Here is a 26,087-nt window from a genome sequence, read left to right as displayed (position 1 = left end):
GAAATTTAGGGTCAATGCATATGGTGAACGTCCTTCCTTCAACGAAGTGTCGGAAGTGACGCACGGCAATGCGGTGGGGTTGTTGTTCCACTCCCCTTTGCTGCGGATGGCACAGAAGAGCAGCTCCAGGTGGTCCTGGGAGAGCTTGTACGTAAGCAGGTACCTCATACCTTATGAGTGAAGTTGGTCCACCAAAGAAGCACTCGCACAAGCTCTCCACACTCTCCATAGCAATTAGGAAACTTAAGGAGACTGTCTTCCTGTTGGTCATCAGCAGAGACTGCCATCATTGTCTGTTAGGCTTGTGATGTAGGCCTGCATCTCGCCAAAAAAAGCTTTCTAGCGGTACTTTGTGCTGTGCCTGATAGGTGCCTTGAAGCTCCTTGCACAGGGGTTCTTTAAATTCAGGATGCCAAAAAGCCTGTCGAACGTTTTGATGAAGCTAACAGTGGGTGCTACGCCAGCAAACTGGGGCAGCTTCAGGTCTTCGTTGCAGGACGTGAGGGTGTCTGCAACACTAGCGCTAGCCTCTTGAGATAATCATCCTGGATCTGTAGTCGAGGAAATTCTGCAGGATCTGGGAGCGGTGGTAGGGAGACGGCATCAATGCGGCTGAGGATGTCGGCATGCACGTTGTCTACGCCTTTTACGTGTCAGATGTCTGTCGTAAATTCCGACAGAAAAGCTAGATGGCGGATTTCCCGAGGTGTGTGATGGGACCCTGCGTTTGAGATAGCGTTTGTCAGAAATTTATGGTCGATGCATATGGTGAATGTCCTTCCTTCAACGAAGTGTCGGAAGTGACGCACGGCCAAGTAGGCAGCCAGCAACTCGCAGCCAATCACGCTGTAGCGCGTCTGTGCAGTCTTTAACTTCTTCGAACAGAAAGCGAGGGGCTGTCAATGTCCGTCGATGCGCTGCCGGAGTACGGCTCCAACGGCAGTTGCTGAGGCATCAGTCATGATCGACGTTGGATCGTCGTGCATCGAATGCTGAAGAAGGGTGGTCTCCGCAAGAGCTCCCTTTGCCTCTTAAAAGGCCTGCTCAGCTGTGTTCTAAAGCAGAGGAGAGGTAGAGCGTGCGCTCATGCCGAGGAGCAGGAGCTCAAGTGGTTCAAGCAGCTTGGCGCAATGTGGAATGAGACGCCTGCAAAAGTTTATGAGGCCGATGAATCGGCGAAGCTAGGGGAGGGATGTTGGTCTTGGGAAGTTTTGGATAACGCTGACATTGGCAGGTAGAGGTCAAATTCCTGAGCTATCAAGACATTGTAAAGAAAAACCAATTCGTGTACCCCGAATTCACACTTTGTGGCGCTGATGATGATGCTATGCTTGGCGAGCCGTTCGAAGAGGGGACGAAGGTGTGCGCTGGGGGGGGGGGGGGGGGGGGGTGCTATTTTGGAGTCGGCTTGCGACGAGCAGGTCGTCGACGTAGCAAGGTACAAAAGGCCAGCCCCTGGTAACAGCGTCAATAAATCGCTGAACTCATTGTTCTGACTGAGGCTGAAAGGCATGCGTAAAAATTGAAACAGTCCGAATGGTGTAGTGACGGCTGTCTCGGGGATGTCTTCTTCCGCGACCGGAATTTGGTGGTAGGCTCTGGTCAGATCGATCTTCGAGAAGATGGTAGATCCTAGAAGGTTGACGGTGAAGTCTTGGATGTTGAGAAGGGGGTACCGGTCGGGAACGGTGTTTCAGTTCAGAGCGCGGTGATCTCCGCATGGTCGCCTGTCCCCGTTCTTCTTGGAGACCATGTGCAGCGGAGAGGCCTAACTTCTGGATGATGGTCGTACTATCCCCGATTCGAGCATGTGGTCGAAGAATTCTGCTCGAGCAATTTGGAGCTTCTCCGGTGTTAGTCATTGTGGACGACAGAAAACTGGTGGGCCTGTTGTTGGAATGTGATGTGCTACAGATCACATTCAAATCTCGTCCAGTTTGGCGGTCGCGTGAGGGAGGGAAACTCACTAAGCGGTGGTTGGAAGGTGCCTTGCACCTGGGTGCAAGCGGAGGCGAACACCGGGGTTTCCGTTGTAGCGATCCCTTGCATCGAAAGCTTCGTTGTCAAGTCGAGTAGGCGTTTCCTCTTGACGTCGACTAGCAGTGAATGGTATTGAAAGAAGTCGGCACCAAGGATCGCCCGACCGACGTCGGCCACCAGGACCCCTTGCTGAAGGCCAAGGTTCAGCCTACACGGTGAAGGGTGAAACGTTCACAGCCTGAAGAATGCAGATGGGCTTACGTGAACGGTCCTCACGTGATGCAGGAATGGCACTGATAGATCTCGGCGCCCGTGTTAACAAGTAGGCGATTCCCAGTCGTTATTTCGGTGACGTAGAAAAGGTTACCCTTTGTAGGTCCCGGACCGCTCGACGCCTCTAGTGGTCGATTTTCCGGCATCGTGCAAGGACACTCGCATGCAGCGACGTGCGCCTGGACCGAAACGGCGGTGGTGGAAGCAGATGCCTGATGAGCTATCTCTTTCAGAGAGGTCGTTTATGGTCGGCGCGATGTGGAGAACGGTCGGAGTCTTGTCATCTTGTAGTGGAAAAAACAGCTTGTTCGAGGCGTTGGCAGAGCTCGTGGACGCAGCCGTGGGACGTCTGCGGGGTCCGGATCTCTTGCGCCGTGTTAGATGCGTCTCCTGCTGACTGCGTTGTTGTGTCGGCGGCAGCTATGATGACAGACAAGGCAGAGACCTCCATGACCGCGTCGGCCAACCCGGCGTGTCCCGCGAGATTGTGTGGTGCTGCTGCCACAAGGACTATCTGAACGTCTGTTGGCAGCTGCTGAAGGAACAGCTCTCAAAGTAGAGCGGCGTCCATGTCGTTGGCGCCTTCTCCGAGAAGCTGAATCATTCGACGCAACGTGATGGGTGTCGTTCACCGAGTTCCTCGGCGGAGAGCAGCTGTTGCTAGCGGGAACGTTTGGATGCTTTGATTCTTTGAAGCAGGACTGACTTCAGCTGATCGTAGGGTGCTGCGGTGGGCGGGCTGGACAGCACGCCGTAGACAGCGTCGGCCGCGGTGAGAGAGAGGGCCGAGACGGCGTGATGATATTTGAGTCCTTGGGTTTTGATTCCAGCGAGGTGGAATTGCGACTCTACCTGAACGAACCAGACTCGAGGGTTTCGGTCCCAGTACGGCGGAAGCCGAACCGCAACAGCTGCTTGTGGAGCTTGGGTCGAGTTTGGAGGTTGCCCTTGATGCACTCTCGGATACTTATTTGGCTCACCACTTGTGGCGAAGAAAAAACCAAGGCTTCGACCTGTTCGAGTTTTCAAGCGGTCCCTGTCTCGAGGCGCTCGTATTTTGTGCGCCCCGAGAACCTCGTCGAACAGATTGGATGCCTTGTCTATTTCTTCCCCACAGCTTCTTGATGTTTCTGACCGGTGTGAACGAAGAACAAAGGTTATGATCTAGGGCTCCGTGTTTTCGGATAAATCCGAAAAACTCCGGAAAACGCCCGCCGGTAAAATTTTGGTCAATTCGGATTTATCCGATAAACTCCGAATGTTTATGTGCCAATGCCACCCCCCCCCCCCTTCCCTTCCCGCAAACAAAGTAAAAAAAAAAGCAAATTTTTTTTTTTTTATTTTTTTTTTTTTACATTTTGATCAGCACGGAGTCAATGGTCCTGAGAAAATGGCGCCATAATTATCTTTCAAATATCAGACCGTTGTCAAAAGGGATCTTGCCGCTTGTCTCGTCGTGGTTGATTCAGGGCAACAGGTCATTGTACATTCGGGTCACGACAAAAGCCACTCCTTTGGTTTCCAGTTTGAGCCATGAGATTTGTGATTTAGAGAAACGAGAAGGTATGTTTTTGTAACATTGAAAGCTATGGACCATAGAGATTGTATTAAATAGAGAAAAGGGACAGTTGAAACTCTCTATTACATCCTTAACCACTCCACCTCGCGCGGCCGCGGGATAGATTGATGGGATGACTACGAGCTTCGTAGCGACTGCCCCGGGAGGCTATTGATTTTAAGGTATCGACGTTTATCGAAGCAACACATGTGTGCGACTTTTGTCGTGGGACAAATTAATATTGCCAATGGCAATGGCACAAACGTCAAATTCAACTGAAGAAATTTTAATCGATACAAGCGCGTTTTATTTTTAATTTGGCATATGTTTACGTCAGGTTATTATTTACATATATATTTTCAATAGGAAACACTGCGATATTAAACTCCGAATTTAAAAGAATTGGGAATCAAACAAATATAAACTCCAATAAACTCCGAATCTTTGGGAAAAATAAACTCCGATAAACACCCTCCGAATCTGACGAAAAATAAACTCCGAAAACACAGAGCACTAGTTATGACAGACCGAGAAAATAATTTCACATTGCAGTGTGCGCCGGGGTTGTAAGAGATACACGCATTTTTCGACAGCAAATGTCCAATCAACTGCAAATTTTATATCACGAGATTCAGCTCCTTTGTCTATATAAAACACCTGAAATAAATCATGAAAAGCAAAGGTGCCGTATACTGTAATGTCTAGCACACCCAAGCAAACGCTACGTGCGGCCTGATTGCTAATGTTGTAATTTGAGAATGTTTTCTTTCTGCATTCCCCATAACTTAAAATGGTATAAAAACTTCAGTTTCCTGCACGACACTTGTTTTCGGAAAATGCGTGTTGAACCGCGACTCCGCCTGCAAGCAAGATTATATTGATTTTCACCACCACTTTCGAAGTTCTTCGTTTGAGTCGTCAAAATAATAAAGAAAATATATATTTAGACGGGTTACGTCAAAATGATTTTGAAAATATGTTTTCATCTTCAGAGGGAGGCGCCACGGACGTGAAAATAATATTTGAGATTATTTTGAGCCTGGACGTCGAAATAGTCACTGCCTGAAGTGCTTGTGTTCGGCTTCAATGATATCCCTGGTCATTTGGTTACTGCTGCCAAGGATGGTGCAACTGTGTAGACTTTCCGCACACACGCAATTCCGGAAGTGAAGTCCTAGATGTCCAGAGTTTGCTTTGGCGATGTTGTTGTGTTGGAGGAGTCAATTGTTGAGACACTGTCCGTTCTGCCCGATGCCTTTTACACAGGAAAGGGGGAAGGAATTCTCACAAGTTCTCCCATGGGCTTAAAAAAGAGCCTCTGAACGTTGACGTGTTCTTCACCGGTCCAAACAAGCTCTCCGCATACGCAAAAAAGTGAGCACACCTTCGCACATATCTGTGAGCTGCACTAAAAACACCACACCAGCTCTGTTCAGTATACAGAAGTAGTGGTGTAAGCAGGCATAGTATGACCAGAGAGATCATTCAAGCCGAACATATCGTGTGACTTGACGATAAATGTGCTAAGCGTGAAACACGTGTGAGCGAAAATCGCGTCGCATCGCACCGCCATGACAGCAACGGTTGTCATGGTTACGCCGCTCAGCGAAGCGAAGCGACGCGATATTCGCTCACATCTGTTTCACGCGTTAGTGCTCCATTTCGTCCCTTGTCAGAGAAAATAGTTGGCTTAACTGGCCACAAGGAGATACTAGCGGACAAGTTCGTGCATATGGTTTAATAGACGTCGACGAAAACAAAGAAGAAATAAAAAAGAGAGTTGTGAGTTCAGCGCGGTGTGGATGTTGTGTATTGTGTGTGTTCTAATTGTGCTCTGTGGGTGTGCTGATGAGCCCTTTTTATTGCTAGTTGTGGAAAGGACATGTGTGCTCGCGCCCTGTCGGTGGCCTTAGCGGGTGCCGAGGTGGACTTTATCAAGAGGGGCCGCTGGTTTGTGTACGCACGTGTCGGCAGTGTTTTATTCGATTGATTGTTTTCTTTTATCTTTCTTGTCTCTTGTTTACTTTTTGTTTCGTGCAAAAGTAAAAATTTTAATAGCCAGTCAGTGCTGTGTTTGTATGCACCTTCTTCTAGTCTTTCGTTTTTTTCTCGCTGTTTTCTTAAACTATGTTATACCTACTAGCTCAACTCGAGTCCTTGTAGAAATTGAAGTCATGTGTTAGACTTTCCAACTTTAATATTTGAAGAACGCACAAAGCCGCAATGTTTTGAACTTGGCTGGACATGGAAAGGGGGGAAATCCAGTATACCGTGTTTGCGTATGAGTGGTTTTTGAAAGCCGGGAATTATGGAGATTAAGTGGATAACGCGGAGTATTTTCAGCGGGGATTTTGAGACGGGTGTTTCAGGATTGGGTTATTTATGCACCATCTGAAACCCCAGCATTTATTTAGAGTTGGCAAATCAGAATTTTGTGATATAAATTTAACAAGACCAAGTTTGGGAAATATACTTTAAATTCGGAAGGTTATCTTTCCTCGGAAATAAGGTTTGCAAAAATGTCATGGTAGTAAAACGTCTGCAAACATTTACCATTAAAATCTTTTAATAGACCAGCAAGCTTAAAATTGGGAAGAAGCCCGCGATAAAGGAACACATGTTTTATTAGGGCTGCGCAACGTTTCCAGTTGCCATGTTAACACACCACCCGTTTACGCACACCTGTTGAAAAAAATAATAATGTTCAACATTTTAGTAGATGTAGTTTACAACAGCAAACAAAAGATCACAGGAAGGAGTACAATATCATAGAGAGCATTTTACCCAGAATAAGAGACAAAAGGTTTTCTCTAAGTAAAACCCAGGAAAATAAACTTTTCTGTGTAAAATAGACTAGCGTGTTGCGTAAGATTTCTTACGGTGAGTGGGAACTTCTCTCCCCCTTTATCATGAATTTTTAATTTATAACACTTGCATTTACCGCACGGAGTTTCTCGGACGTCTGCTGGCCTTGTGAATTGTAGGCTCGCACTGTTAGTTATTATGCCAACTGCGTTGTTGTCTCTATGCTGGGTGTTCCACGTCAGAACATACAAGAACAAACCGGGACATATTCATTATATTTCCCTATGCACACGTTCTTGGAAGGAGCATTCCATCATACATGAACACCGTAGCTAATTTTCTTCCGGAGATATGAAATTTCGAAGCTCGAGGCGTGGATATTGTCGAAGTTTCACTATGGCATTTTGCACAGCCATCAATTTCACACCGAAGCATGCGCGTAGTAACAATTTCCCCACCTATTTTATGAAAGGTTTACAACATTACACAGAATATTAAAAAAAAAATCAACAAAAAACATTTGAATGAAAAAAAAAAACTACAAAACCCGCCAAGCAAACACGTTTAAGGGACATATTCACAAATTATTTACCAGCAAACTACTTTCATGAATGCCGCAAAATGTGTCAATATGAGCATCTTTAAATGAATTTTACGAATATGTAAAAGAAAAAAATGATTAGCCATTATTGTAGTTGAGTTATTGTTGCAGAAACGCAGCTGATTTTTCTGAATCTGGCAAAATTGCACGTCAATGCTAAAAAAACTCACTCTTTTTTAACTTTTCAAATTGTCTACAGTGTCTTGAACTAACTTGTGATCGCAAAACATTGAAAACATACGGTGCCGTAGCTACGCAATCCGGTAGCTATTCTGTCGCCCCCCCCCCCCCCCCCCCCCTGTCCCCTCCCCGGGGAGGTCAGAGTTTGGTGAGGAAAGCAAGGGGGGGGGGGGGGGGGGGGGCAGAGATGCACGCCTTCCCCTTTATTACGCCACTGGTAGCATATGACCTCCAAAAGGAAAAACGACGACAAACCTTGCTCAAATTGAGCTAGACTGCCTTCGTTCTAGCAGTTTTGCCGCATGACGTCGCTCCAAAGAGACATTTTATAGAACCGACAAAGGCCGTACAGCGATGCTGCCCTATTGTAGGGTGTAGAAAGGCGTGCTGTCCCTAGCTTAGCTTTATATTTGTGTTTCCTTGCGTCGCCCCCTAAGACCCCCGCCCCCCTTTTTTTTTTGACGCGTCCTAATTGAGTGTTTTTCGGAGCGCCGTAGAATGCTGCGCATGCCTTATATCTTTACAATGTGGGGGAATTTAATAGTTTTTGATGATGCCCACAATGTTTTAGAGCGCAGCTCTTAGGGGCCCGTTTCCGGCTTGAGCGGCGTCGGCGTCGCCGTCGCCGTCGGGGTAACTGCGCGGTGCATAATGGGTAAATTTCCCGCTAAATCTAGCGGAAAAATTTCCCCGCTAGATTTAGCGGAAAAATTTCTCCGCTAAGCGTAAAAATTTTCCCCGCTAGCGGAAAAAATTCCCCGCTAAATCTAGCGGAAAAAGTTCTCCGCTAAATCTAGCGGGAAAAATTTCCCGCTAAATGTAGCGGGAAAATTTCCCCGCTAAATCTAGCGGAAAAATTGCTCCGCTAAATCTAGCGGAAAAAGTTCCCCGCTAAATCTAGCGGAAAATATTCCCCGCTAAATCTAGCGGAAAATTTTCCCCGCTAAATCTAGCGGAAAAATTTTCCCCGCTAGATTTCGCAGAAAAATTTCTCCGCTAAATAGCGTAAAAAGTTTCCCCGCTAGATTTAGCGGAAAATATTCCCCGCTAAATCTAGCGGAAAAATTTCCCCGCTAAATCTAGCGGAAACTTTTCCCCGCTAAATCTAGCGGAAAAATTTCCCCGCTAGATTTAGCGGAAAAAATTCCCCGCTGAATCTACCGGAAAAATTTTCCCGCTAAATCTAGCGGAAAAATTTCTCCGCTAAATCTAGTGGAAAAATTTCTCCGCTAAATTTAGCGGAAAGGTTTCTCCGCTAAATCTAGCGGGAAAAATGCCCCGCTAAATCTAGCGGAAAAATTAACCCGCTAAATCTAGCGGAGAAATTTCCCCGCTAAATCTAGCGGAAACAATTCCGCGCTAAATCTAGCGGAAAAATTTCCGCGCCAGATTTAGCGGAAAAAATTCCCCGCTGTCTAGCGGAAAAATTTTCCCGTTAAACCTAGCGGAAAAATTTCCCCGCTAAATCTAGCGGAAAAATTTTTCTGGATGGTCACGTGACCCCCCAAGGTCACATGACCCCCCCCCCCCGCCCCGAGAACAGGTAACCCTCAGTACCCTTCCCTCCTCCTCCTCAAGAGCTGCGCTCCAATTCGGTGTTACAGAGAGTTGTAAACGGCTTCCATTTTTAAAAGGAGTGATACTTCAAAATATATTAAGTACGAAGTTAATTATTAAAAGTAATTATTAACCTAATTATATCTAATACAGTTCTTTTTTTCCTAAATTTGCCCTTTGGCAGGGATCGATACTACATCAATCCTTCTTTGTGCAATGCGTACTTTTCACACGAATTCTTTGGCCCGCGTTTTGTGAAACACCCTGTATGCATATAATATAAGTATACAGATGAGTACTTCTCCCAGGGACACGCCTTTCATATAGTATATATTTTATCGAAACATGCGAATTATAACCCGGACTATCATTGTATGAACTGACATGAAAGCATGCAACAGCAATGTCCTTATGGATATCAACTTCTATCTGTATTGATTTGTGCTGTAAGCATCGATGCTTAAAAATGGTAAGAATTGTTTGTCGTCACACAGTATTGAACACCAAGATACCGACTTCCCAGAGACTACTTCCCTATCCTTGTTCTCGCGGTGACAGACCTTCCTCGTGTCCGGGCTTTGTATTTCACGGTTATGGACTGTGTATACACTTTTCAACTGTCAGCAGCAGGGGCGTTCACTGAGAATACTTCGTAAGCAAAAGGCACAAAGATTAAAGGGGGGGGGGGGGGGTTGGAGAGGGGTGGCAACTAATATAGTGAAAGCTTAGCAACCTGCACGCCTTGAGCTTCGAAATTTCATAACTCTGGAAGGCAATTAGCTATGTCTTTCATATACAACTGAATGCTCCTCCCAAGAACATGGTTTCTAGATATACGAGTTACACAAATATAAACATATAAGACCCGGACTATCATTGTACGATCTGACTTGGTCACACCCTGCATTGGATATGCTACCAAAAAAGCCAACTATGACTGTTAGGCGACAACGCATGGAAACACAAATATAAAGCTGAGCTAGGGACAGCACGACTTTCTACACCCTAAAATAGAGCAGCACCGCTGTGCAGCCTATGTCGGTTCTAGGAAATGCCCCTTTGGAGACAAGCCAGCTCAATTTGAGGGAAGGTTGCCGTTTTTCTCTTTTGGGGATTATATGTTAGTCAATAGTTTGCCATCACAACTTAGTTCGAGACACTGCAGACGATTAAAAGAAGTCGAAAAAAGTATGAAGTTCTTTTTTTTTTAATATTGACGCTAAATTTTATTACATTAAAAGAAATAACCCGCGCTTCTGCATTATCACAACTACAGAAAGGGCTCACTACATATTTTTATATATTTGTAAAATGCATTTCAAGATGCTCATCTCGATACATTTGGTGCCATTTTTGGTTGGTAAATAATATCTCCGTATTTTCAACACTTCAGATAATTATGTATATATGCATGTTTCGTTTTTAAGTCTACGTGTTTTGCATCATACCTACTTTTGTAGTAACTATGACTTACACTGATACCTGTGATATTTTACAGTGCGGTATGTGTAGTACTTTTTGTTCACGTTCTCATCCAACTGTATTGCCCCCCCCCCTTTCCCCTCATGGAGTGCCGAAAGGCATTTGACGTATTTTGAATAAATGTATAAATAAATGTGTCTCTAAGTTGTGCTTACTTGAGGTGTTTCGTAGCTTTCTTTGTACAGAAATCTTTTACTGTAATCTGAAATATTATTGTACATGTTGTAAACCTTTCATAAAATAAGTAGAAAAAATCAATACTTCGCGCATGCTTCGGTGTGAAATTGATGACTGCGCAAAGTACCATAGGAAAACCTCCACGCCTTGAGCTTCGAAACTTCATATCTTGGTAAGAAAATTAGCCACGGGGTTTATACATAGCTGAGTGCTCCTCCGAAGAACTTGGCTTTCGCATATATGTTTTACATAAATTTAAAAGAAAATACGACCCGGATTATCATTGAACGTTTTGACGTGGAAACACCTTGCTTTGACTATCATGCCAAAAACGCGAAGAATTACTGTCTTGGAGTGCAAACACGCACCGTGTCTTATAATTTAGAACTTTTGAATGAATTTTAGGATTGGCCCGCGAATGCTTATTCGTGACTTTTTTTATATTGGTGGACAAAGCCAACGAAGCCACATTCCAGCGGCGAGAACGCGACAAGACATCCCAACCAATGCAGCTCGTAGCACGTGACTGCGCTTTCAGAGTGTCACCGCGCCCCTCTCGCTCATGCGACAAACGACATTGCATTGGCTCCGGTGAACCTCGGAGAAAAGGCTCACTGCAAAACCGGCAGCTGCGGAGAAAAGCTCACCGATTTTTTGGAGCGCAGCTCTTAGGTGCCCGTTTCCTGGCTTGAGCGGCGTCGCCGTCGCCGTCGGCGTAACCGCACGGTGCATTATGGGAAACGTCCCATAATACAACGTGCGGGTCTCACTCGTGACCCGCGCGTTGCATTAGGGGAGGTTTCCCACAATGACGTTACACGTGACGTTACGAGTGGCGTCACAAGGGTCACGAGTGACGTCACGAAAATCCCGCGCGTTGCATTATCGGAAACGTCCCATGATGCAACGCGCGGGTCTCACTCGTGACCGCGCGTTGACGTTTTCCATAATGACGTCACACGTGACGTCACGAGAGTCCCGCGCGTTGCATCATGGGACGTTTGCAATAATGACGTCACGCTGACGTCACGGTTACTCTTGAAGGTCACGACAAAGGTATGCCTCCTCCTCCGTACCCTCCCCTCCTCCTCCTCAAGAGCTGCGCTCTAATTCGGCATTATAGCGAACTGTAAACATCATTAATGTTTTTTTCTTTTCATACGGAGGCTGTCGTATCATGTGTAACGCAAATCAATTTATTACCACTCAATTTGTCAGTTTTGTAAAAGCTTATTGCGTATATTGCTTCCAGATGAATAATTGCGGGCGAAGGTTGTCTCCGGTTTACTCTCTAGGCAACAAAAGCCTAACTGAAAACTTCATAAACTTGAAAAAAAAGGAAAAAGTTCGTAAACTTAATAATGTCTGCCTAAAACTTAAAAAAGCAAAACTGCGAATGCCGAAAATATTTTTGGAGCTCTTGTTAATCTTTGAAAACAGGATAGAACGGATAGGATATCGAGATTTCCTTCTTCCACGGACATGCACGTTTTCTGGCCGTTCATGCAGGTTTTTCCACGCGCCGCCTTTGTGTGATAGTGCCCTTCTACGGTGAGCCACTCCTGACCTTCAGAGCTGCCCACTGTCACCGTCGTTGCTCGTGAACTATATAAAAACTAATCTTCTGTACGAATTTAGCAAATCGGGCGAGTTGGTAAACGTTATACATAATGGAAAGAGCTCAAGCAACGAAGACGGAGTGAAGACCACAAACACGACAGGAGGAAGCTGTTCTCGCAACTAAAGTTTATTAATGAACAAAAAAAAAGAGAAAGAAAACATCGTCGCCGAAACTGATTGCATCAACAAACACTGACATCAATCAGGCACCACACCACCTTCGAAGCTGAAACGGTTCAGACACTTTTTAGAGCGCAGCTCTTAGGGGCCCGTTCCCGGCTTGAGCGGCGCCGGCGTCGGCGTCGGCGTCGCCGTCGGCGTCGGCGTAACCAAGGTCACCCCAAGATCGCGTGACCCCCAAACTCATCCCAAGGTCACCCCAAGGTCACGTGACCTCCCTTCCGAGGTCACGTGACCCCTCCCTTAGGTCACGTGAGCCCCCGAAGTCACGTGACACCCCCCGAGGTCACGTGACCTCCCCGATGACGTCACCGGCATCCGCATCGTCATCATCGCTGATGACGTCATCAGTGCGTCACTGATGACGTCATCGGAATCCGCATCGTCATCGTCACTGATGACGTCATCAGTGACGTCACTGATGACATCATCGGCATCGTCACGTGGCCCCCCCCCCCCCAGGTCACTTGACGCCCCCCCAGTACCCTTCCCTCCTCCTCCTCAAGAGCTGCGCTCTGATTCGGTATTACAGGGAGTTGTAAACGGCTTTCACTTTTTTTTATTTATTCTTTCAATTGAGTGTTTTCATAAGCTCAAAAACTCCGTCGTTTGATCGAGTTACGAATGTTCTACGCGCCGGACGCTCTACGCGGAAATGTTCCGGAAGCCCACGCATGTACGTAAGGGCTCTGCGTGGTGAGCCGGAGTCAGTTTCGCCCCCGCTCTCGATCCTGCTGTTACACCGTCATCGACACCCGCGAAGCTAGCCTTCTTCTATTTTGTTTTGGACACAAGTTCGCCCCATAAAACGTCTCGTTTCCTTCAGTTATTCGTCGCCTCAAAAATTGTCATTGGTGACAGTATTAGCTTGCAAAAAACAAAACCCTTTATCTGACATAGCTACCGACGTAGCACTGTCAAGCTGTCAATAACTTGTCCTTTTTACGGGTGCCACATATTCTGACTTCATACTTGACGCATGATTAGTAGACAGAATAAGTGATCACTAATTCCTGAGGAATTAGTAACTGTGCTGCGGCGAAGTGGTTAGGTGGGCTAGTTGGTTCATAGTCTTTAAAAAGTAATAGCGCCGAAAACACAGACAAGGACGAAGAAGGGGTTCCTTCAACAGTTTTCCTTGAAAACTTTGGGACCCCCGTCTCAATAAGTGTAATTATCTAACATCTTGTTTACAAATAAAAACACATTTTGTTTTTGAGAAGTGAACGAACACAAAGCGCCTTGTGTTCTTTCTCAGTGTTTCCGGCGCTATAACGTTTTATAGAAATTATGCCCAATAAAATTCAAGAATATTACAAAAGAGAGAACACTTATTGTTAATGCAGTTACAAATTCTAATTGTGCTAAGTTGCCACTCCGCTAAGCTCAGAATGAATAAAAATTTCAATGAGCTTTTTCCACATTTTCTCAAGGGCCGGTGAGCTTTTTTCCGGTGAGCTTTTCTCCGCCGCCCGGCTCCGACGCGGCTCCTAGCATCCGCTGCGGTCGGTCGTCAGGCGAAACGCAGTATATCAACGTTCGGCTATCCTATGTGCTATGTTGCGACGCTGTGCTTAGCTGTGCTGCTGATGAAGGCCCGTTCACACACATACGACACCTACGACCGACCGAGGCAAGACTATGTTTCTATGTCTCCTTTGACCGGTTACGACCCGCTGCTTTGCTGCGCAGCCGGTCGTCAGCCGTCACCACAGGCTTAAATATTGATCTTGCCTCAGTCGGTCGTCGTCAGACGCAAGTCGCATGGTCCTAAGGAGTCGTAAGTGTGTTGACGGGTCTTAACCGGATGTTGGTAGGCGTCAATCCGGAACTGGTCTACGCTCAGTGAGATTGGTTTTTCTCACCACCGCATGACTCCCGTGCGTGTGCGTGGCATTTATCCACCAATGTACCTCAAATGAAAGAGTATTATGTGACTCAACTTGTACAAGGATAATCGAAACATATCAAATATTACATCAAGATACTTTGCTGTTGGTAATGAAAGAAGAATAACCACGTTTCAGTCTTTCCTTCCTTTACGAATTATTTTCTGGCTCGACATTGTGTTCAAATAAAAGACGACCAGATTTTAGAGGACTGACTCAAAGTAATTTCGATTTCAGCGCGACGTGCGCTTGTAGAACATGGAGTATTTTATGTAATGGAAAAATGTACGGAGTTAAATACACAAAGCAAATCTTTGGAATTTCACAAATATCATAACTAAAGAACAATCTGCTTTTATAACAAAATGTTTTAACGATTATCTTAAATGTTTCTGCGCTATTTCGATTAGTTAAGTGGTGTACTGAAACATACCGCATATTTTCTGCATACATTTTATACATTGAGATCTTAATGCGAACTACTGCATAGTTGCAACTCTGTTGTTCAAACCATATTTTGCTCTAGCAACAACCTTTGTTTGATTATAATACCTACATGTTTTGAATGGCGCACATTGTGAATTTAGTTAGAAACACATAATATTCAATGAAAAAGGGTGAAAACAGCAAAAAAATATTAAGAACACTAGCTTACTGAAGATTCACCACAGTGCTTGCCATCTGGCCAATTTACTGGCTGCGGACGTTTTCTTGAGCAGCATATGTATTTACAAGGTGGCTCCGGTAACCCCTAGAATTAAATTAAAAAAAATACAGTACTTATATTTGAGCGACTTAGAATGGAGTTGAAGTGTTTAAAAACACTCATTTTCGATTACAGCGCTGCGGTTTTGTGAACATGTTTTTCCCCGCCGTGATGCGGAACTTTCAATGTTCTCGTACAAATCTTATCACACTGTATCACTGTATAGAGAACTTATTATTTCTTGTCATTATAGTATACCTGCCCAGGGTGCGAGTATATATAAGCACTTTTTGCTCATAGTTTAATTTATTTCTCTAAAAACCACACACGTCTTAATTTGAATTTTTTTTTTTCATATCCGCTGCGACTGTATTCGTAAAGCGCTAATCGGTTCAGATCTTCATCTGGGGCAACCTTTCTTTTTGGCTCCCGTAGCATCCTTCCCCTTTCTTCCAACTACAGTAACGGGTAGAAAAACGGGTTGTCCAAGGTCTATCTAGAGTATCCTGAATAGCGCAGCACACAACATACTTATGCGAGAAATATAATCTTTAAAATGTTAATTAGGTATTTCTGGAATAATGAAAAAGCCCCAAAATGACATTGCAAACGGTAAAAATAGTTGCAAATACTATTTGTATAAGTTGGCAATGGTGAGAATCAAGAGAAGAGCGATTTCTGCATTACAAGTTTCCAACGTTCAATACCTTACACCCACAAGATCCTGAACGTCTGGATGTTTCATAGACCGCCTCTGTATTTTACATATATTACCTCTTCGTACTAAGAATTCAGTGATACCTCATGCGGCCTTGATTTTGGCCACTGGTGTGACTGCTAATGCAAATCACTTCTTTGGGTAACCCTGTGTAGATAATTCCTAAAGCAACGTTCGGCTAGACGCCGCTATTGAGGGGTGTCGTTCCCTCTTCCTTTTTTTTTTTTGAATTCCTGAAGCGGCAATTGATTTCTCTGCAAAGCGATTCTCAAGAATTTGAAGGAAAAAGGTGACTTACGTTCGCCAAGTTTATAAATATGAAAGGGGGTGTGGTTATAATATTGTGTTACTTAAATTGACTTGCCTGATCGTTCATGAAACGCCTTCGCAGCCGTTCCTGAAATAAAAGGTAGCACTGAGTTCAGGCTTTTTTTTAATCTTCACGTGGCAGAAATAACTAATGCTACATATAGAAACGGAAAATATAGAGAATGGGCAGAAAAACCATAAGTTAAAAATATTTTATGGGTAGAACTTTTCAGCACAATAATAATTACACGGAACAACTTGCGATAGTAAAACCTATTCATGACAGCTTCAGGTGCTCTTTGCGTTTCTTACCCATGTCACGCTTAATATATATATATATATATATATATATATATATATATATATATACGTTAATATTTGTCGGTGTGGTTCTTAAAGGGGCCCTGCAATCATAAATAAGCGTCTACTTTTTTTTACAGTTTCCACGTCTTTTGGGGTTCGCGTAAGTCAGCGGGCACGGAGAGAGTAACTAAATATCAATGCGTCATATTTTAACCGGACGACGCGGGAAACTCCTCCACCTAGGGGGGCGACCCGCGTTGCCGAAAGCGCGTGAAATGTGACGTCTTTGGTCCTGGGTGTACTACTGGTCAGAGCCGCTAAAAGGTTCTTTGTAGTCGAAACACAAAATACAAGTGGCGCGAGCCGTTTCAATTATTTATAAAAGTAGTTTTTGTTTAGCATTCTAGATCAGAAAAGAAACAAATGCAGTTTATAAAGTACGGAAACAAGAAATGACCCGTCGACATACCCGCCACCAAGTGGTGGAAAAGGCGGCGCATACTAGAAAGGTGTAGTGATATCAAGCACCGCCGAGTGGCGAGCGTAGAAAGGTCCCGGATGTACGCGGCGGCGCTGCAGTCGAGGATCCGACCGGTTCCGAGCGTTCCCAAGGCCTTCGGCGAGCAGCTTTCGCTTGCGGTTTGGCCCTTTGGCAGTATGGCAGCGCGAACTGGCTCCCGTTCTGAACTGATCTTTACCCCGTGTTTTCTGTTGTTTGGGGCCAATGAAGTGCCATGCCAAATTAGTGTTTAATCGTGCAGCAAATGCAATGCGAGCCGCCCTGGCTGTCCGCTTCATACAGCCTATCCAGAACATTCTTTAGTGGCGCCCTCTCGAGCCGTCGACACGGAGTGCGGCAGCTGTGAGCGTTCGCTGAGCTCACTACTCCTCCTCTAGTTCACGGCCACTCAAGCAACCAAGGACGTCATGAAGGAGGTTATTTTTTGCTTGTTTTTGTGTATTCAATTTGCCTATAACTTTTAAAATAAAGCGACATTCGAGAAAAATAAAAGTTTTATTAAGTTACTACGTTCAGTGCGCTCAGGTTCGGTGCAAACTAAAAATTAGTAAAAGAGTCCTTGCAGGGCCCCTTTAAGAGACTACAGCATACAACTCCTCAGAACAAAATTCCGCCTTTACTTGTTGACAATAACGTGTATCTGTCAACGCTACGTTTTTACGTGTTCAAATATTCAAACTTTTAAGGGCGGTTCAAGCCAGTTTGCAAAATGCCACCCGGAATGATGCGGAGGACGTAACTTTTTTATATATATATAACTTCCTCAGGCCGGATTTGGTGGAATCTGTGCGGAACCGTCTGCACCAGCTAAAGAAAAAGCCAGCGTGCCGGCGACGCGCGGGATGAGCGGGAAAGGGAAAAACGGCCATTACGGATGGGAGAAAGAGAAAAGGCCCCGTCTGTGGGATTTTTTTAGTGGCTTCGAGGGAAGGAATACATCAAAAGCAACGGCTCCTTTGCCATGATATTTAAAATCCGAGACTGTGGTAAGGAAAAAATAGGAAACTTTGAGTCGATGAAAAGAGCACAGGAGACGACGTCTCGAACGCAATTAAATCCTTTATTTTCTTTCATTCCCTGTGTGACGTTGCTATCCGTCACAACACCTGAGTGTGTGTATGTTATAGAGGGTCGTTTCAAATTAGGAGACCTTGTGAATATGAACAAGTTTTACTTTGAGAATTAGAATAAAATTAAGAAATCGGGAAATCGGGTGGGGGTAGAGAAGAAAGAAGAAGAGGAAGAAAAAAAGGAAGAAGAAGACGGAACAAAAAGGGCCGGTTGGGCAGGCGCTGCCACCAGGACCTTCGGAAGCCTGAACAGACGCCGTCATCGACCCTGGGACTTTGCGAAGGGGTCCCGATCGACGTCGACCTCCATTCTTCTCCCGCGACGAGCAGACACAGAAGGAAGACGGCTGACTGTGAGTGATGCTGACGAACACTGACTGAGTCACCTACGTTGATCTGTGGATATCTACGGACTATGACATTTACTCTTGCTTCGTGTAGATAGTATTTCTTCTTCATTTATTCCAGTTTACTTTCTTATTTTTCCTACGTTTTCTTCCCGATTTCTTAATTTTATTCTAATTCTCAAAGTAAAACTTGTTCATATTCACAAGGTCTCCTAATTTGAAACGACCCTCTATAACATACACACACTCAGGTGTTGTGACGGATAGCAACGTCACAAATGGTGGCAGCGGTGGGATGCTTCAAATAATTTCGACATCCTAAAGTGGTGGGAGCAACCCTCCTACTTGCGAGCCTTGTGAAAATGAATCAAGCAACCTCAGGCCCTGGAGAAGGGAATGGACAAGCAATGACAGGATCTCTGGGGGCAACTGTACTGGCATTGGGAGGAATGGTGCCCATATTTTCCGGGGATGGTAACGGAACCTCCGTAAACGATTTTATTTTAGTGCTCGAACAGGTCGCACAGATGGGTGGCTGGAACGACACGCAGAAAATAGGAATTGCCAAGTGCAAAATGTCAGGGAGGGCATACGAGTTCGCGTGGCATGAAGAGAGGATGAAATCCGTCGCATCATTTACAGACTTCAAACAGTTGCTCCTTGGACGATTCGATAGCGAATCACGAAGCGCTCGACTTGAGAAGTTTATGGGGGCTCGTCAACAAGCAGATGAGGATGTCAGAGCCTTCGCGACCCGTGTGCAAAGACTGGGGCAGCGAACTTTGGTCCTTTACGAAGGTGAACGGGCCAAACAGAAGGAGGACGCTGCTAGAGAATTGTTGGAAGATCAAATGCTCACGCAATATGTGCATGGCCTAAGAGATCCAGTGAGGCGGTTTGTTCTCTCTAGAGATCCTAAGTCCTTTGAGGAGGCTGTCAGCGTAGCACATAAGGAGGAGAGGAATGACCAACAGGTTACATCAAACCAAGCGGTACGGACAGTAGCTGCAAATGACTCTGAACTTAAAGAAGTGCGAAGCCGTCTTGAACGAATCGAAGCAATGCTGCAGGAAGGAACGGCAGCTCGGGAGACTAGGGACCAGAGTAGTTCGAACTATGCACAGAGATGTTACTCTCCCAGGTGTTTCAACTGTGGACAACTAGGCCACATTGCACGAAATTGTCAGGCCTTGATGTTTCGAAGTGATGGAAACACGGGAAAAGGACGGGGTCAAAGAAAAGATGGGCAAGTCACGGGGAGACGCCAGGAAAACTAGAACGGCTCCTCTCAAATGACCCCATCGAGAAGGAAGCCGATACGAAAGCGGGGTTAGTTAGATTATGTGGTGAGAGCAGTCCAATGGTTCAGTGCCAAGTAGGAACAACAGTGGCCGAATTTATTATCGATACTGGATCTAAGGTAACGCTCATGAAAGAGTCTGTGTTACGAAATCTTAAGGGAGGTGCTCCTTTCAGCCTTTCAGAAGCGCATGCCCACACCGAACTGATTGGAATTACGGGGAAGCCATTGAAAACGAGCGGTTGTTTTGACGTTCCTTTCAAGATAGGAACCACTACGTTTCAACATCCCTGTTTTGCATGCGCGGACGATGTTATGCTTCCAGTTGCTGGAATATTCGGCCAAGATGTTGTGCGAAAGTATGGCATAGATATTCTGGCATCGGAGGGCATTCTTAGGATAGGTGGGCAAAGCGTCCCTATTCTTAACTGGAGAAAAGACGACGATCACCCCGCACTATCTGATGTACCATCAACCGAAAGTGTACGTTCTCCTGTATTTCTTACGAGGGAATGTGTAATACCACCAATGTCGGAGACGATGGCGCTTGCCAGAGTGAAGCATTTGATGCCGATTTCAGGAGATGGTGTTGTAGAGATGCGCGAAATAGGTACACACGGACTATTAGGAGCAGATGTGGCCGTTCGAATCAACAGCGATGGCGAGGTACCGGTGAGAATGGCCAACCTGACATTACAGGAACTTCGTGTAGCCAAGAATCAGCTAGTTGGAGATTTCATAAGTATTGTGAACGAGGGGTCGACTGGAGAGCCCGTTTTGCGTTGCAGCGCACAGGCAAGAGAAGGGTGGCGTCCTACTGAGCAATTCGATCTTGACCATCTGCAAGAGGAAGAAAAAACGTCAGTCCTAGATCTTCTTACAAAGTATAAGAGCGCATTCTCTCTTCATAAACTAGACCTTGGACGTTGCGACGTGATAAAGCACCGCGTGCCAACCTTAGCAGACGCACCTGTATACAGAAGAGCCTATAGAATCCCTTATGCAAAGAGAGAAGATATGGAACAGCAGGTCAAGGAAATGCTGGAGAAGGACATAATTGAACACTCGACATCCCCGTGGGGCGCTCCTGCTTTGTTGGTACAGAAGGCAGATGGGTCATTCAGGTTTGTGATCGACTACAGAGATTTGAACAAAGTGACTCGAGTTGATCCTTACCCACTGCCCAATATTGAGGAAACGCTTGCTCTCTTGGGGTCTGCTCACTACTTCTCTGTCGTAGATATGGCCGCCGGTTACTGGCAAATAGAGATGGAACCGAGCGATAAAGAGAAGACCGCTTTCAATACACCAAGTGGGCACTATCAGTGGAAAAGGATGCCAATGGGATTGGTTAATAGCTCCGCCATTTTTCAGCGTACGGCGGATGCAATTTTGGCTGGCATTCTTGGGAAGACATGCTACGTCTATCTAGATGACATCATCATTTTCAGCCAGAGCTTCGACCAACATCTTAAAGATATCGAGACTGTCCTGAGGAGACTACAAGCGGCAGGACTGAAATTAAAACCCTCAAAATGTCAATTTCTTAAACAAGAAGTGAAGTACCTCGGACACATTTTGTCGAAAAACGGGGTTCGACCAGATCCAGAAAAGACGCGCTGTGTTAATGAATTTCCAAGACCAACAACAGTCAAAGAAGTTCGCCAATTTCTTGGTCTCATTGGATATTACAGGCGTCACATACCAGAGTTTGCCGAAAAAGCCAAACCTTTGACTGCGCTCACGTCAAAGAAGGTCACTTTCAGCTGGAGCACTGAAGCTGAAGCGGCTTTTGAGGTTCTGAAACATGAACTGACGCAAGCTCCTCTGTTGAGGTTCCCAGACTTTTCGAAACCATTTATTCTGATAACGGACGCTTCTCAAAGTGCACTGGGAGCCGTGTTGACGCAAGAGTTCGAAGGAAACGAGCACCCCATTGCATATGCAAGCAGGAAATTGAATCCGGCCGAACAAAAATATGCAGCAACGGAACAAGAATGTTTGGCGGTAGTCTGGGCAGTCAAGCAGTTCCGGTGTTACCTGTATGGAAGAAAGTTCAAGGTGTTAACCGACTGTCGTGCACTCAAATGGCTGATGAACGCCCGTGACCCCAGTTCTCGTTTATCACGCTGGAATTTACTGCTGCAAGAATATAACTTTGAAGTGGAGCATCGGGCTGGAAAAATGAATCAGAACGCGGACGCATTAAGCAGAGCTGTGGTCAGAGAAGTTATTCAATATGAACCACATTGTGATGTCGATCGTTTTATTGGTGCACAGCGAGAGGATCGAAAGTTAATCACGCTCATCTCCAAGTGCGAAGAGCAACCGGATAAGACGTTCGGATGCTATGTTATCGACTCTCGAGGCCTTCTTTGTCGGAGAGAGCAGACTACGTTGAAGCAAGACCGCCTTGTGAAGAACCGAATTGTTGTCCCCGAATCGCTTAAAAATTACGTGATCCAACTATATCATGACACACCTTACTCTGGACACCGAGGGACGGGCAAGACGAGTGAAAGGGTCCGAGAAAAGTACTTCTGGCACGGAATGCAAAAGAAAGTACAGAACTACTGTGCCCAGTGTGTGTCGTGCATACGTCACAAAGCGTCCCACAACAGAAGGCGAGCCCCTCTACAAGTATTCGAAGAGGTTGCACACCCATTTCAAAGGGCAGGAATGGATATTGTGGGGCCATTTCCGACTACGACGGAAGGAAATCGTTATCTTCTGGTGTTTGTAGACCATCTTACCAAATATTCAGAAGTCGTCGCGATGCCAGACCAGAAAGCCGAAACTGTTGCTAAAAAGTTTGTGGAACTCGTAATCCTTCGCCATGGGGTGCCTCAGCAAATCTTGACAGATCAAGGCCCTAATTTTACATCAAGACTGTTCCAGGATGTATGCACATTGCTAAGGATACGGAAGCTACAAACAACAGCATATCATCCCCAGTGCAACGGAGCCGTAGAGCGACTTAACCAAACCTTGGTCTCAATGCTATCCCACTATGTGCGTGCTGACCAGAAAGACTGGGACCAATGGATTCCATATTGTATGTTCGCATACAACACAGCCAAACATGAAAGTACAGATGAGACGCCTTTCTACTTACTATACGGACGTAACGCTGATTTGCCGGATCTCTTATATGAGCCACCACCTGTCAATTACGATACACCTCAGAATTACTGCCATGAACTACGTCACAGACTTACAATGGCTCATGAAACAGCACGAGAGAAACTAGCCAAATCAGCTGAACACAGAAAAGAACTGTACGATCGAAATTCGCAAAGAGCAACTTACAACATAGGCGATCTCGTGTACATTGAAGTAAAGGCCGTTAAACGAGGAATATCAAAGAAGCTGTTTCCTAAGTGGGAAGGCCCGTACCTCGTGATTAAAAAACTATCTGAGGTTACGTATTGTGTCAAGAATGCCCGCACTGGGGAGCGGAAAGTGCTCCACGTGAACAGGATGAGGAAAACGACGGCAGGCGAAACGCGAATCCCGGAGTTAGCAGACAACCACCACAAACGCTCTCAAGACGAGGGATGCTCTTTCTCATCCTTACCTCACAATTTGGCGCCACGGGGACCTGCCGGAAACGAAGGAACAACGGTCGGGTACCCAGATAGAGAGCAGATCGCACCGGGGATTTTCGAAGAGCTCGACGTGACCGGGAGAATGACCACCAATGGGCAGCAGACAATGCCCCCAATGTCTTCGGTTGAACGTATAGAAGAGTTGCCAATGGCACCCCCAGAACCTTCTGGAATGTCCCATTCTTACGCCCTCCGCAGTCGGGGACCAGTGTGAACAGAGTTCTCTTATACTGACAGATAGTTACCCGTGGTTGTTTTAGGGCGCGACATAGTGTTGAATTCTTAGTGTGAAAGTTAGTTTCCCGCAGAACTTAATTGAATGTTTAGGCGGTTAGTTGAAGGTACAAAGGGGATTCTTGTTTCTAGATGTCTAAATTTTCTAGAAGGAAAATTTTTTTTTTTTGGGTTGAGCGCGTGTGGTGTGCGAGAATGGTGCGACGGTGGGGGTAGAGAAGAAAGAAGAAGAGGAAGAAAAAAAGGAAGAAGAAGACGGAACAAAAAGGGCCGGTTGGGCAGGCGGTGGAAGCCGACCTTCGGAAGCCTGAACAGACGCCGTCATCGACCCTGGGACTTTGCGAAGGGGTCCCGATCGACGTCGACCTCCATTCTTCTCCCGCGACGAGCAGACACAGAAGGAAGACGGCTGACTGTGAGTGATGCTGACGAACACTGACTGAGTCACCTACGTTGATCTGTGGATATCTACGGACTATGACATTTACTCTTGCTTCGTGTAGATAGTATTTCTTCTTCATTTATTCCAGTTTACTTTCTTATTTTTCCTACGTTTTCTTCCCGATTTCTTAATTTTATTCTCTACCCCCACCGTCGCACCATTCTCGCACACCACACCTGCACACCCCCGATGGACACCAACTCCTTTTTGAACATACACTTCATTCACAATGTACCGAATGAATTCTTGCATACATATGAATCAGGCACTGAATGACCTCTAGAAATGTCCACAGTCATTCTCAATACAAACATCAGCAAATATTCCTGCCAGACACATCCTTTGTTCAAAACAATGCGCTTGATCTTTGAAACACAATAAGCATTAAGACCTTTCCTTCATATTGTATGAAAATCTTTTTTTTAAGATCCCACCATTCGCACTTCTTTAAATTGTTTTTCTTTTTTCTCTGGTAATATTTTTTGTTAATAATGCAATTAATGCAAAGGTGCAAGCGAGCTGGACAAGAATAACAACAATAATCCGCGGAGAAGGGAAACAAAGAGTACAGAGGGCAAATGCATATGTCCAAACATAACTAGGTGACTCATGCGCGACTGAAAAAACTCCGCCTGGTCCTGGTATCGTAGCAGGGATCTCCCCGTTTCCAGTGGAGCGCTCTATTAACTAAGCTAGCCAGGAGTTAGACGGCAGCAGGGCGAACGGGTTTTAACAGCTGCCTCGAGTCTAACGCCAACAAGAATGAACGGCCTGCATTTTAAGGTTATGATGATAATGCAATTTATGCACAGGTGCAAGCGTGTTAGACAAGAATAACGATAATAATCCCTGGAGAAGGGGAGCAAGCGGAACAAAGGACAAACACAAATCTTCAAACATAGCTAGGTGACTGATGCTTGACTGAAAAAAATTGCCTAGTCCTGGTATCAAACCAGGTACCTCTCCATTTCCATTGGAATTCTCTACCGGAAATGGATTGGTCCCTGGATTGATAACAGGACCAGGCGAATTTTTTCAGTTGCGGATCAGTCAACTAGCTGTGTTTGGAGATTTGTATTTGTACTTCCCCCCTTATTCCCCTTCTCCAGGGAATAGTATCGTTATTCTTGTGCAGCTCGCTTGCCTCTTTGTATCAATTACATTATTATCATAATCTCAAAGCGCAGGCCGTTCATCCTTGTAGGTGTAACGCAAGTTGCAGCTGTTGAAACTTGTTTGCTCTACTGGCATATAACTTCTGGTTAGCACAGTTGGTAGAGTTTCCACTGGAAATGGAGAGGTCTCGGTTCAATACCAGGACCAGGCGAATATGTTCAGTCGCGAGTATCAATCACCTAGCTGTGTTTAGAAATTTGTGTTTTCCTTTTTCTCCCTTGATCCCCTTCTCCAGGGATTATTATTGTTATTCATATTTGTTCGTTCACCATGCATGTAAAAAAAAACAAAAAAAAACACATGTAGATAAGGTTTTATTTAGTATTCCGTGTTTTCGGAGTTTATTTTTCGCTGAACATTCAAGGTTTATCTTAGTGTATTTCTTTAGATTCCCAATACTCCGAAATTTGTAGTTAATTTTTGTCTGTTATTAATTTTTTTTCAAAATGAAATCAAATAATTTCGGGACAAAACGTACGCTAAAATCATATAAAAATCACCGGTATCGACAGGTATTATTTCTGCGGCTGCATATGGCATTGGCCCCTCGTGCGATTGGCACTACTAACTGTTACACGACATATTTTTAAAACAAGTATCGCTTCAATAAACTTTGTCGGTACTTTAAAGTAAACATTTCAAACTCCTGGAGGTCTAGGTCGGGCATTTACATGTACTTTTTAAAAGGTGACGTATTGGCGTCCACCACGCCACTTCCGTGACCTTTTAAAACGAACATGTAAATGTCCAACCGAGGTACCCTGGATGCACAAAACCTACAGCTGCCCTTCCCATCGCAGGAAATCTACAGGTTCACACCTTTCACTGTTATAAGACACAATCCCCCTCCCTCTAGAAAGCACAAATAGTATGGTCGAAACTGAAAACCGGAACAGTGGTTTTTGTAGGGGTTTAGAAGTACATTAGCCCATTGTACTGAACGAACTTTGACAAGATTAACAGAAACTCCCCTTTGTTAATTGTCCAAGATATAGAAAAAAGAAACTAAATTGGCCTTTTCTTAGGAAAACATGCCCAGGCTCTGACGAGCT

The 26,087-nt window shown here is 45.2% G+C and overlaps 1 pseudogene; it reads right to left on the bottom strand.

Moving 5' to 3' along the window:
- Positions 1–6,436: 6,436 nt before the first annotated feature.
- LOC115331965 overlaps positions 6,437–26,087 on the bottom strand; it is a 73,001-nt pseudogene continuing 53,350 nt past the window's right edge.

This window comes from Ixodes scapularis, unplaced genomic scaffold (genome assembly GCF_016920785.2).
Source record: "Ixodes scapularis isolate PalLabHiFi unplaced genomic scaffold, ASM1692078v2 PGA_scaffold2__306_contigs__length_199485367, whole genome shotgun sequence".
Classification (NCBI taxonomy): domain Eukaryota; kingdom Metazoa; phylum Arthropoda; class Arachnida; order Ixodida; family Ixodidae; genus Ixodes; species Ixodes scapularis.
This window is presented reverse-complemented; position numbering and strand designations above follow the sequence as displayed.